The 12818-nt window shown below is 45.5% G+C and overlaps 2 non-coding genes across 2 annotated transcripts; both read left to right on the forward strand.

The window, feature by feature from the left end:
- Positions 1 to 440: 440 nt before the first annotated feature.
- On the forward strand, positions 441 to 514 carry TRNAF-GAA (transfer RNA phenylalanine (anticodon GAA)). The gene has a single exon. It is a non-coding gene; the product is annotated as a tRNA-Phe (tRNA).
- A 260-nt stretch (positions 515 to 774) lies between these two features.
- On the forward strand, positions 775 to 849 carry TRNAP-UGG (transfer RNA proline (anticodon UGG)). Its single transcript has one exon. It is a non-coding gene; the product is annotated as a tRNA-Pro (tRNA).
- Positions 850 to 12818: the final 11969 nt, after the last annotated feature.

Here is a 12818-nt window from a genome sequence, read left to right on the forward strand (position 1 = left end):
AGTGGCTTAAGGCATTGGTTTGCTAAATCGACATACAAGAAGATTGTATCATGGGTTCGAATCCCATTTCCTCCGGCACGGAAATGAAATGAAAGGGGCGGGCGAAATTACGTGAGAGAAAGAACCTCTTGGTGGAGTCCAGTCCCCCGAATAGCACTACTTAGTGACTAGGAGCAGAGAGCCTGTTGCGCCTTGTTTTTCTTTGACCGGCCTGGCCTATCTTCTTTCTAGTTACAAGCTCCCTCCGGCCGTCCAGGGACTGGACGGCTCTCGGTTCTTGAGCATGTTGGGGGATTAGGCGGCAGTTGAAAGAGCTGCTCGAAAGCTTGACGAACAAGCGAAAAAGCCTATATATTCTTATTAGTCAAGGGCTTTTCCCTTACTAGTTAAGTGGTAAGGTAGGGCGCTATTCGATGAATAAAACAGACTTTAGGAAAGTGGTTCAGGTAGCTCAGCTGGTTAGAGCAAAGGACTGAAAATCCTTGTGTCAGTGGTTCGAATCCACTTCTAAGCGGGCGAAGGGTCCAAAGGACACGTAGCCGGGAGCAAGCCGGATTTTTCAATTCAAGTGAAAGAGTCAGCCAAAAAATGTGAGCGCTCCTGCACTATACGGCTTTTTGGCGTCCCCCTATCTTGTCTTGCTGGAGGCAGATTTGATAAAAAAAGCGGTTGATTATTCGGATTGGTTCTCGCATCCCTGTGCCCAAAAGGATGGGCGAGTTCGGTTTGAGTCTTCATCGATCGGGTGGATCTATATGCTCCGGGGTGGTGAGACGAGGTGTAGCGCAGTCTGGTCAGCGCATCTGTTTTGGGTACAGAGGGCCATAGGTTCGAATCCTGTCACCTTGATGTGGGGCCGGAGTCAGCCTCAAACGTAAGTAACTTAGTGCAGTGCAACCTTTCTTGGAAATGAAAATGGAAAAATCACGCTTACTTGACTATGTTATTCCGATCACACAAGCCATTTTTGAAGATTTTCCGACGAGGGTCTATTCCTTTCCTATTCCTAGCCACTATCCTTTTCTTTTTTTATCTTCTTTGTCTGAAAATAGGTTTGATTTGCTTCACCTATGAGAATGTCTGCCAATTGATCTTTTATTCATCAAAGCTCATCCTAATCTCCGTCGAGATTACTGCCTTAGCCCTGTCCTACCATATTTATAATGGAGTTCGGTGTCTCGGAGTTGTAATCTTCCTATTAATAATTATGACAGCTTTTAGTTTTATTAAACCTTTTTTGTTTGTTTCTTTCTCTTTTTTATTTCTTCAAAAAGGGTAGAAATCGAAATGGTTTCTTTTCTTTTCACCAACCCTATAACAAAACTTCTACTATTTTATGCCAAACGAATAGTCGCCCTTCTATTTTTGGTACGATTAGCAATCGCGCTATATTCGACCTTAGTTGCTTTTCCCAATTTCGATTTACCTGTTTGTTACGTCTCGCCGCCGCGCTGGCCAGTAGCCACTCCACCCGCAGAGCCCCCGGGTCCCATTTTAGATGGCGTCCCCGTCTCTTTTGAATGGGTCGTCAACACGCCTCAGGCGTATGAGTGGTACTTTGTTAACCAGGTGAACATACCTGGGGCTATTACCAACGCGGCAACGATAGAAAAGCTCTCAGAATTGAATGGATACCTGTTGTATTTGTCCTTAGATGTGTGGGGAGAAATACGAGTGGACTACACAAGGGTAATACAGCAGGATCTAGACCGAACGCCTCCCATTTTTCTGGACCAAAAATTAGACTTCTATGTTCAAACGCACCGTGCCCAGTGGTATAGGTACCTGAGAACTGGAAGGTGGAATTAGCGTTTGGGGCCTTTTTATTGATTTTGACGTCTCTATGAATGGAAAAGGGGTGCTTCGGATCGGGAGTAACTACTAGTGATAGGGTGATTTGATCAGGGAAAGAAGATCAAAGAACTACATACGGTCTGAGACTCACTTCCTTGAAAAGAGGGAGATGAGTTATGTAGGCTGTGGCCGTTCAAGAAATGTAACGGTTGCTCGACCAAAGCCGGTCAAAGAATCAATTATATGCCTGATATATATATATTGCCAGAAGACCGATGAGACTTACAAAGCCACTTTACCAAAGCACTCATTCAAGAAGAGGAAAAACAGAAAGCCGACCCGATCTATGTCCATCATCCCAATAGGTTCGAGCTGCCCTCCTTCCCACTTCCCTTCCTCGGGTGGTCACCTCTTTTTCGCTAATGAATGTGGCTATTAATGGATATGAGGATTCAAACGAAGCTCTTCGCCCCTCACCTTAAAAATGAAATGAAGCAGCTGCATGCGGCTAGCCCCCTCTCTTCAACATAAGGTAAGCTTCTTTTTGCATCAGGGGATCCGCTCAAGGACCTACTGGTTTAGGTAAATATCTAATATCTAATGCCTTCCCCGATCGGAGAAGTTATTTTTGGAGGAGAAACTATGCGTTTTTGGGATCTGCGTGCTCCTTTAGGTTCTTTAAATTCTGTGGGTGGCGTAGCTACCGAGATTAATGCAGTCAATTATGTCTCTCCTAGAAGTTGGTTAGCTACCTCTCATTTTGTTCTGTTGGTTCTTCGATGAACCTGAAGAAGAAATGCTTTTCAGTCCCCCTTTGTAAGTGAAGGAAAAGTAGTTCCGGTGAGCAGTTCAGTAAGGAATCGATTCGATGAAAGAAAAGCGTTTTAGGGTAGTCGCTAGTAAGGGGAAAGGAACGTGAGTCTTATACAGGATGGCAGTTATAAATAGGAAGCTAGTCTGAAGCTTGTCAAAAGGCTTTTGCTATTCCAGAAGGCTATCCCTGCTGGCTCAATGTATGCTATAGCTCCAGAAAGTGTGAGTTTGGCCCCAGGATAGAGAGAAAGGTAAAAGAAAGAGGAGAGTGATGTTTCGTTTCAAGTTCGAGATCTCGTGTAGGTATACATGAGAACAGAGAAGTGTCCTACGGATTCAGAACACGCAAGAAAAGGGTTGATGGAACCATGCAAAGAGTGCTCATTAACTCACTAGCGTCCCAATCAAATCATTCCAAAGTACTTCTCTCGGAACAAGCTCTTGGTGAAAAAGACTGGCGTGTAGTCCGAAAAGCGCCTATGGAAGATCTACTATTTTCCTTCGCACCAAGTCAATCTCCATGCATATATTCTGCCAGTTCTCATTCATCTTTCCCCGACATGAACTATTGGACAAGCGTAGGTCCCAGGTATCACTAAGGCCAAGTCACTAAGCAGCGGAAATCAGCGATAAAAAACCGACTTCAGAAGAGGTGCGGCGGGAAAGTCAGGCTAGAAAAATAAGATAGAGATGGGAAAGGACATTGATTATTTTATTTCCGAGCTGGGATAAAGCTCTTTGTCGGCGAGAGGCTGTTAGCAGTCTTTCTTAAGCCGAAAGAAAGCCGGGCAAGAATCTCATTTTTTGGTAGTACGAAGGGGGAGCAGAATCGTATCTGGCAGTGGTTCTTCGGATCGATCACAGATTCTCGGCCCCGTCCTTTGGCTTACACTCCAGTTGACCTCTCTTGTTTCCATCCCCCCATGAGAAGGTAGAGAGCAAAACCAACCCAGCAAACCACTATTACTATGCCCCTATTAGTAAAGCATGTACTTCTTGCAAGGCTTGCTGAGCTTCTTTATGTGACAGACATCGCAAAAGTAGTCAAAAAATGATCGCCGATCGAGGGCTTAAAGTCTACTATTTTTTCACCCTGATGGGTTTCACAGTCGACCATTTGATAGCCCTGTTCATTAATATAAAGAATAGGGCTTCGATGAGCCCTAGATGATTGGTAAATGAAAAACAGGAACAAAGTCGTCCCCTACAGCCTTCGTACCTGGAAGGTATAAGGATAGGGGCAGGTATAACTCTCTTTCGGTATTATAAGGAAGGATAAGAGATCCACTTCTTCCCCTGATAGCCCTTGTGTATGCACTGAAGCAGAGTAGACGGCACGCGTCACTAAGCCAGGGGTGGGTTAAGGCTTCATCAGCGAATGGAATTAGGCCCATTTCCTAGCCTAGTTTTAAGCAGAACAGCACCATCCTAGTCCAGAGCAGTACTTCTCTTATGGGCTTGAGGCAAGACAAGCAGCCGATCTCGCAGCTTTGCAGCTTTCCTGGTTTATGCTGCTATGCTGCTTTGTTGCTTCGATACTGTGTAGCTAGTATTATGCTTTTATGCTTTAAAGTTGCCAATTTAGCTAGGAAGGGAAGTAGCTCGACCTCAACTTGGAAGTGTGCAGTGTCAGCTAGGGATATGCGATATGCTAGGGTAGGAGTCGGTGCTGGAGTGTGCTGCTGGTACTACGATTGAGAAGGAGACGGATTGAGTATGCCTGAGAAGTGATATAGATCAATAGCTTATACCTGCCTCTGACTAATCCGCTTTTGCAGTAGTTTGCTAGAGCTAAGGAGCCAGTGAGCTAGGGAGTGGAGGCCGAGGGGCGGTGTGCTAGGGTAGGTGTGCTCGAGTAGGCGTTTCAGCTAGGGAGAAAGTGTAGCTCTGGCTTGACCTTGACTCTGACTTGCTCTTGCTAGGCAGGGAAGGAGCGAGACGACGTGTGCCTGGATAAAGAGAAGTAGAGTTGGGAAGCCATAATAACCAGATAACTAGCGGATCGAGGCAAGTAGCAGCTGAGGTACTAGTTTGCGGATGATGCTGCACTTCCACTATAAGGGACTCTTTCTATTAAAGAAGGGCGGGAAAGGATCTTCCTAGGTAGTGACCTAGGATAGGGGCTGGGCTAAAGTGGCATTCTGCTTCTTAAAAAGCTGAGCTGGATGGAATTCATTTAGCTTGTCTGTCTTGACCAATAAGCGCTACATAAGTAATGGATGCTCGCCTCAAGGTCCCTGAAGGTCCGGCTTAAGGAGAAAAGGTAAGCGGGAAGCAGCGGGGGAGTGGGCCTCTGAAAGCGCCATTTCCTCACTTATGATATTAGTTGTCTGGTCTCCTTCCTTGCTTCATCTAATCCATAGAGAAGGGGCCTACTCAGGATTTATCCGCATTGGGCAATCTTCTATGGAAGAAAGACACGACAACCTAGCTGAATATCCCCCTCTTGGACTCTCTCTTGAGCAGCTTAGCCCCAAAGATAAGGAAGCATTGGAGAGGGGGCTCCCCCAGTCTTTTTCTGGTGCAACTGGGTAATCTGCCTGCCTTCAAGCGATGGGCGGGCGTGCAACCGTCAGCTAAACATCTCCTGCTAGGGGGCCGAGATCTTCTTCTTTTGCCGAGGATAAGAGGCAGCCGGCCTAGTCGGATGAGACTCTTTCTTAGGAATTGTCTTTATCAGAGGGGGGTCAATCTCAGAGTAGGAGGGGTGGCTTCAGTCCGCTGGGGACCGAATCTGCGCCATCAATGAATGAAATAGATAGGCTTTTTTGACTAGTGGCTAGGGGGCTTCCCACCAGCGGAGTCAGTGGGCGTCGACCAAGGGCTGGACTCACTGATGCTAGGGGCTTTTCTTTTTCAACCGGTGCGGCCAATAGATCATTGTCGAATTCGGATGGGGAGGGTCGATCTACGATGAGAACTTATAGCCTGCTCAGCCTCCGATGAGATGGTTCTCAGAGACCGATGTTGCTAAGTCCGCAGGGAGCTGCCTATTGATGAGGCTGGGCCGGGAGAGCTCATCCTATAACAAGTGAAGTAGACCTATTCATATAGAAGCTGAGGAGGCTTACAGATCTCAGATCTAAGGGAGGTAGGTCATCCATAATGATGGGGACGGGCCCGCTACTACGATCACTTCGGTGGGGCCTCTTCTATATAGAAAAATAGCATGACAAATGGCTTCCTCATTGGCGAGGGTCTACTTTTTTGGTGCCTGGCATCGATGTGCCAGAGGTTTTCCGGAGGTTTCCGAACGGTCATGCTTTACCGCCTTGTCTCATTGGTAAGGAGGCTATGAGCTAAGCTATACTTGTAATCAAAGGCTGAGCCCTTGGGGAACCATCTAATGCTTTACTAGACTAGCTACTGTATGGCGCAAAAAAGAGCTCGTTAGGATGTGGTGAATCCAAACGCTTGCGAGAGGAAGAGATGCTCTTTGGAGAGCACAGTACGATGAAAGTTGTAAGCTGTAGGAACGAGATTATTAATGTTCATAGACACTTTGATACTAATTGTGGAAATTCACTCATTTATTCTAAGCGCGCAGAATGGTGCTTTGCGGCTACTATTGGTCTTCAAAAGAAAGCAGGAAGGAGGGCAAAGACATCCTAAGAAGTCTTCCTATGGACTCTACCTCGAGCGACCACGAGATCGGAGTAGAGCTGATGCAAGCGTTCATACGAATGAAAGACATGCTCTCTCAAGATGGGATCATCAAAGACTTCAGACCAGTCCCTGATTTCTGCAAGCTTCGCAATTAGAATTATAGATTGAGGGAGAGAAAGACCTTGGCTTGGCTGCTGCTCAGTTGGACTGTGATCTACGATTGGCCCAGGTAGAGTCTTTCTATTATATTAGATTTCTTCCTTTTCTTAGACCAGCCAAGCTGAATGACTTCGTCCAGGTTTTTTTTTACCAAGATAAGGGAGCCTGGTCGAGTTGAAGAATCAGTTTACAAACCGAAGCCCAAGCCTTATGGAATGAAACCTGGATTTCGCTTTCTTGCCATTCGCTGAAGGCTTGCTTAATCCGATCTTTCGCAGTGTATGTTGATGCATTTTTTGTTCAAAAGCCCAAGATGCCAATTGTACCCTTCCGCCACTCCTTCCCTGGCCACAAGAAGGGCTTGACAATCGAATAGCATTCTCAATCTTTCTTGCACCACTTCTCGAGTGACAGCAGGCTCTTTTGAGATCCGCTCGATTCAACGTGATCAAAAGGTTGTACCTTAGATGGGTCGGTTTAGTTTTCCTTTTGTTCTGGAAACTGCTCATTACCGGCCGCCTTACAATAATAAACCCTACCTGAAGTTTGATTCAAATTACCAAGTACTGCTGTCAGATTCAAAATACTACCTTTTCCTGACGTAATAAACCAAATACGGAGAGGGTACATGTTACAAATAGTAGGACGGATGCGGAACAACTTATCTACTTCTGAATCTGACTCCAAACCCGAGTTCTGGTTTTCTTTCATCCAGCTGGCTTGGATTACTACTAAGGGCGACTCGGGCTTCATGAAAAGGTCCAATACCCCTGTTATCATCTTGGTCGACAAGATTCCTAGGCGCTTCCTCGATTCACGTCGCAAACAGTCTACATTGACTCCCTCACAGGGCATTCCTTGTCCCCGTCCCTTTACTTATGATTCAATTCCTTTCAAACCTTCAATGTGAACAAAATCGTCTGCATCCTATCTTCATCCCGAAATTCCTGCTATGCGAAATGGACAAAATCGGATAGATATGGTTTAATAAAAGAACAGTTAGGCTACGTACCTTTACGCTTACTACTCTTCTCCTTCGAGATGTGCCTCTGTGTGCTATCGTCAATCGAGAGCTTTTTGCCATTCTTCCGGTAATTCTGAGAACAAGCCCTTCTTGCTTGGAAGAGACAATCGGACATTAACCCTTAGGGTTAGTGCAATCAGTTCCTTCAATTTCACTTACATAAACCTACCGAACTGACCTTCTTCTTCACGTGAAAAACAAAACCCTAATAAAATAAGAGACCAATCCGCAAGGCTAGGGACTAGTGCAATCAGTTACTTCTTTGCCATACAAATGCGGAGATTCTGCTTCTTCTTCCTTTCCAAGCTTGTTGCGGGGAATCTGGGCTCTTTTCAGCCCCTAAGGACTGCTACTTTGATGAATGAAGCCTAAGGTCTTTATTCCTTATGCTACTCCTAGGCTTTCTCCTCTTCTCTTTACAGATAAAAATAGAGATTTTCTCTTTATACTGTGGATCATTTCTTCTCTGGTAAGAAAGAAGTGTGCAGTTAGCTTCTTCTCTCGACCAACTACGGGATGAACGCCAACCCCGCTTTTTTCACTCCTCTCCCTTTGGTCGAGTGGCTATCGCTCCTCTTCCGTATCTGTATATCCGCATCTTCCTCATATGTTGTTTCTATACCTTCAAAAAGGCCTATGATCCACCATACTTCCCCCCATACCCCATATGAGAGGCTGTAAAGAAGCTATATCGGCTCAAAATTAGGACATATACAATAAGTCGTGAACTCCAGAAAGGAAGGAACTAAAGCAAAGAGACCATAGAAAAGTTGAAAGGAGCCCGCTTACCCACTCTCCTTTCCTCCCATTGTTAGGAGCCTCGCCTGATAGATCAATCAGACTACAACCGATAGTGGATCGCCTTTTGCTTAAATAAGCAAGAGAAGGTAGATCTTCAAATAGCTAGTATACGAAAGTCAAGTAGTCACTTCCGTCGTTCAGGAAGAAAGACTTCGCCTAATTCTTTTGAATCCCGGCCCGGTTTTTCCCCACTAACTAATTAGCTTACGACCACTGAACAAACTTGGTTGACGAACATAGTTTATGCGCAGCTAATGTAGCGGCCTGTTGAGCATTTGACAAACTCACACCATCCATTTCAAATAGGATTTGTCCCGTGGACACACGAGCAATCCAACCCGTAGGATTTCCTTTTCCTCTTCCCATTCTGACTTCTGTAGGTTTTCCGGTAATAGGGATATCCGCGAGAACTCTTACCCATATCTTACCATTTCTTCGGAATTGTCCGCTCATAGCACGATGGAAGTGTCCGATTATAGCCCGACGCGCTGCTTCAATGGCTCGATATGAAAGACGACCTGCTCTACAACTTTTAGTGCCATATCTTCCAAAACCAAGTTGTGTACCGTCCGGTTTGCAACCCCTACTACATCTGCCTTTACGATATTTACTATATTTCGTACGTTTTGGATATAGCACGCCCCTTTCTTTTTTGACTATATGAAATCCACACTTTGACACCTAAGATTCCGTAACGAGTAGATACTTCCGCAGGAGCATAATCGATTTTCTGGTTAAATACATTACGAGATGTTTTTCCATACTTTCCGCATTCAGTTCTAGCTATTTCTGCACCTTTTGATCGACCTGAACAACATATACGGATCCCCGTAACCCCCTTTTTCATTACTAATGGAATATTCTTCACTATGTGACTAAAAATGGAACGAAATGATCTTCTTTTGGTCCTCAGTTGAAAAGAGATGTCTTGAGCAATCGGAGAAGCACTTTGATAAACAGATTTGATCTTAACCGATTCAATTAAGGTATTAGTGTTTGTTCTATTAGACAACAAAGATCGCATTTTTTTCACTTCGTTCAAATAAGAGTTGTACCCGTACGGAATTCTTCTGTTTCTCAGTATGATCTCTATCATCATCTCTATTCCCTTTATCAATTCGCCTATCCTACCTAGGTCTATGAATTTATCTATCAATTCCATTACCTTATCCTTAGCCATGAGGTTCCAACATTTTCTCCAACATTGACCTAGGAGTTTTTGTTGTTCCCGGGCATTCTCAAAAAAAAGGTTATTATAGACCCCATCCCTTGGAAAAAAAAAGGTAGCACCGAAGAAAGGAAAGAGCGAGATGGTGGTTTTTGTTGTTCCCGCGAAGCGAAGATCATTCGCTTGGCGAATGAAGTGGGTCAACCTATTTTTGGCTTCGGCCAAACACTTTTTCTCGCTGGTCGAGCTTTCTACAAAAAAAGCGATGCGAGCACGTATTCTCTTATCTAAGCTTCTTTCCTGTGCATTAGCTCCCCCCATCGTAGATGGTTCAGCCACGCCCGGTGCCACGAAATGATTGAGAACTACGACGGGGTCGAAATGCATTTTGTTCTTTGTATTCAATAAGTATTGCATGACCGAATAATTCAAGGAAGAGCGCACTGCGGGGAGGGTCCTTTGTTGTAGATGACTCGTCGGGCCGTCTGAGCGGGACTTCTTTGGGCAAAAGAACAAGAATAACTTCGTTTTTCTGAATATGCCATTTAAAACCCCGGCGTATTTCGGATGCTTGAAGGCCCCGCTGACCCGAAGTGATTTAGAAAGATTCTTCTTTATCGATGGTGATCGGTCATGATATCCATAGCCTTGCTTCTTTTTCGGCCAAATCCTGATTTCGTTTTGCTTCTTCCGATCGTCGAGCCTGATCGACTCGACTCTTTTCCCCGACCCCCGGCCTCTCACTTCGTTTCGTTCTTCTTCTGTACCGTCGCTTGAATGAAGACACCTGATCGGCCCAACTTTCCCCAATTCCCACCGCCGGCTCTTCGCCTTTCCGGGTCTGGATTTTGCGCGTCGTTTTAGTCGTCGTGGTCGACGGGGAAGAAAGAAATGAATGAATGTTCTTTTGGGAAAATGTATAATAATACACCTACCGAGGCGAAAGCCAAAGGTGAGTTTCGTAGGTGGACGTATCGAACCGAAATAAGATCTCAGATTGAGATCTTGATACACTGATTTCCCATAATAATAAATAGAGTCAATGGTGACTCCGCCGTGGGAAGAGCCGCTTCCTTCTTGCTTGATAGGGGGGGCTTCTATTCACCAACGCAGACTAAAAGTGCTCTCCGAACCGTGCTGGATAGTGACCCATCACACGGCTCTCAAACCCAACCTGTGGTGGATCCCGGGAGACAAAGTCAAAGCGCTTGATCCTTTGCCCCATACTTTGAGATGCTCCTCCCCGTCGATCAAGGATTTTGATTCTCGTGATAGGCGCTTTAAGCCGCTATCGTTCGGTTCGGATAAGTTCAGTCAAGTCCCTTCGGTCGGTTCACTCAGGTGGTCTTCCCTTATCTTCCCTAACGTTCAGACTTCTTCTGGTTTGAGATGAGAAAGGAGCACCGGCCGAGCGCCATGAATGAATAAGAAATTGACAGGGAATCAATGATTCTTATTCGACCGAGTTATAGCTAGCAAGATGTCGATTACACACCGGAGGTTGGTAAGAACTGAGGGACAATGCCCCCTAACCTAAGTGGGCCTACCAGCGAAGCAACTGGTACTTGATCGGGCGGGGGGCGGTTTGGTTTCGTGCAACGCCCTCGCAGCAAGAAGAGGCAGTTGTCATTTGAAAGGAAAGGCCCTTTCTATCTTATTAGAAAAGCCTAAACGTCCTTTACTGAAAACTAAAGCCGCTAACGAGCAAGAAAACGGATGCGCTAACGCGCCTTTACTAAGAAACTAATCTAAATAGTTGCCCTTCTTTCTCAAAGTCAACTTTATCACTTCTTGCTTTAGTTTAGTTTGATTGCACCTAGCGCGCTTGACTAAGATAATAGAAAGTCAAGGCTCCTCTCCTCTTTTACGAATCTACAACTCTCTTTACTGAGCGAGACTCCACCCATATCCCTACTAGTGGTTATTCTTTATTTTCCATTCTATCATTTGTTTGACAGCTTAAACTAGGCTCCCCTTTAGATAGGTTTTTGGTTTTTATCAAGATAGGTCAAGGGCGCGTCGGAACGGTCGGTAGCTGCTTAGTCTCATCCGACTTAAATAAAAGTTTCTTTGTACTTATATTTTTTTTCTTTGAAAAAAAAAGAAAGAAGGGGTTAGGCTCCTTCCCTTCTACTGCATAGCAGCGCTAGCAGGTACTACAAGCCCTCTGTCCCACGCATCTAACCAGCTCGCGTGGTTCACCGGTTCCACCGAAAACTCTCATTTGTTGAAGCGGAGCATAGTGCGCTTTAGGCGCCGAGCGAAAAATGTCTCTTCTTTCGTTTCGGGTTATTCATTGATCTGAAACTTAGCACTTCTTTTCTTATTGATTCCAAGGGCGGCGGCATTCTTGAATGAAGTCTATCCGAACCGAATTAGCACTTCTCAGATCAGGCTAGGCCTCTCCAGCTGAGCTGGGCGCCGGGGCCCTGGATGCGCTAGCGATTGGCACATAGGGGAGTGGTTGCCCGGGTTTCTCGGCCTGGTATCCTGCACCTCGCGTTCATGATATCTACATTCAACTGTGCCCCGGAGACACGGTCGAAGCACGCCCGCCCAGTGTAGTGTGCTTCTTTCACGACATGCTCTAGTCCTGGGTGTCTTTCAGTGGTCTTCTAGCCTTAGAATAGAAGAAGTCGTGTCCGCCCCGGACATCCGCAACGTCCTCCCACGCCTTTTTCTATTTAAAATCTGGGACAAACTGAAGGAAAAGACTGACCCATTCGGTGACTTTCGCGGTCGCCCTCACTGAACCAACTTGAATCTGAACTACGATTCAGATCAAGTCTTACCGAAATCGGATTTCCTTTTCGTGCCATATGCGCTTATACTTTTTTTTTATCCCCTTTTTGATTCCCGGTCCAAGATTTGTGCTCGTTTTCTTCCCGGTCCAATATGGTATGGATTTTTTCCCTAATCAAATCACCCTATCCACCGTGAGTTGGTGGAAACGCGATTCATTCGGGAGAGGATCGGGATCCAAATCCACCGTGAGGGCGGTTCTCTTCTTTCTTTTCTTTTTATATGTTTTGTTCAGTAAACTGCTATGCTTCCCGCATGCAGTACCTGAGTAATCCAAAAGCCGTAATGGGACCACCCTTGTTTTAGAAAGATTGGTCGGTGCGGCTTCGACTGAGTCGAAGCTTGCGCAGGATTCCTCATTTGATCAATAATAGGAAAGGATAAGCTTCAAAGTGGATTAATTCAATACAATACGGCCCCGAACTACCCAATCTGTCCTAACCGGGATGTCAAGCAGACCCATATTGATGAAAAAAGAGAATTAAGAGATCGCGTCTTTGATCCATGGATCATATCGATCGGGAACTATTTCGAATGAATAAGGCAGCCTTAGGTAGATAGGACTTTCATCGATAGCTAGAACTAGGGGTCTCTTTCGATCAACGCGGGTTGGGCAATTAAACGAATAGGGACGAGAGCCTTTCAAGGAGT

Source organism: Erythranthe guttata, chromosome 12 (assembly GCF_056151865.1).
Source record: "Erythranthe guttata isolate IM_541 chromosome 12, IM_541, whole genome shotgun sequence".
NCBI lineage: Eukaryota > Viridiplantae > Streptophyta > Magnoliopsida > Lamiales > Phrymaceae > Erythranthe > Erythranthe guttata.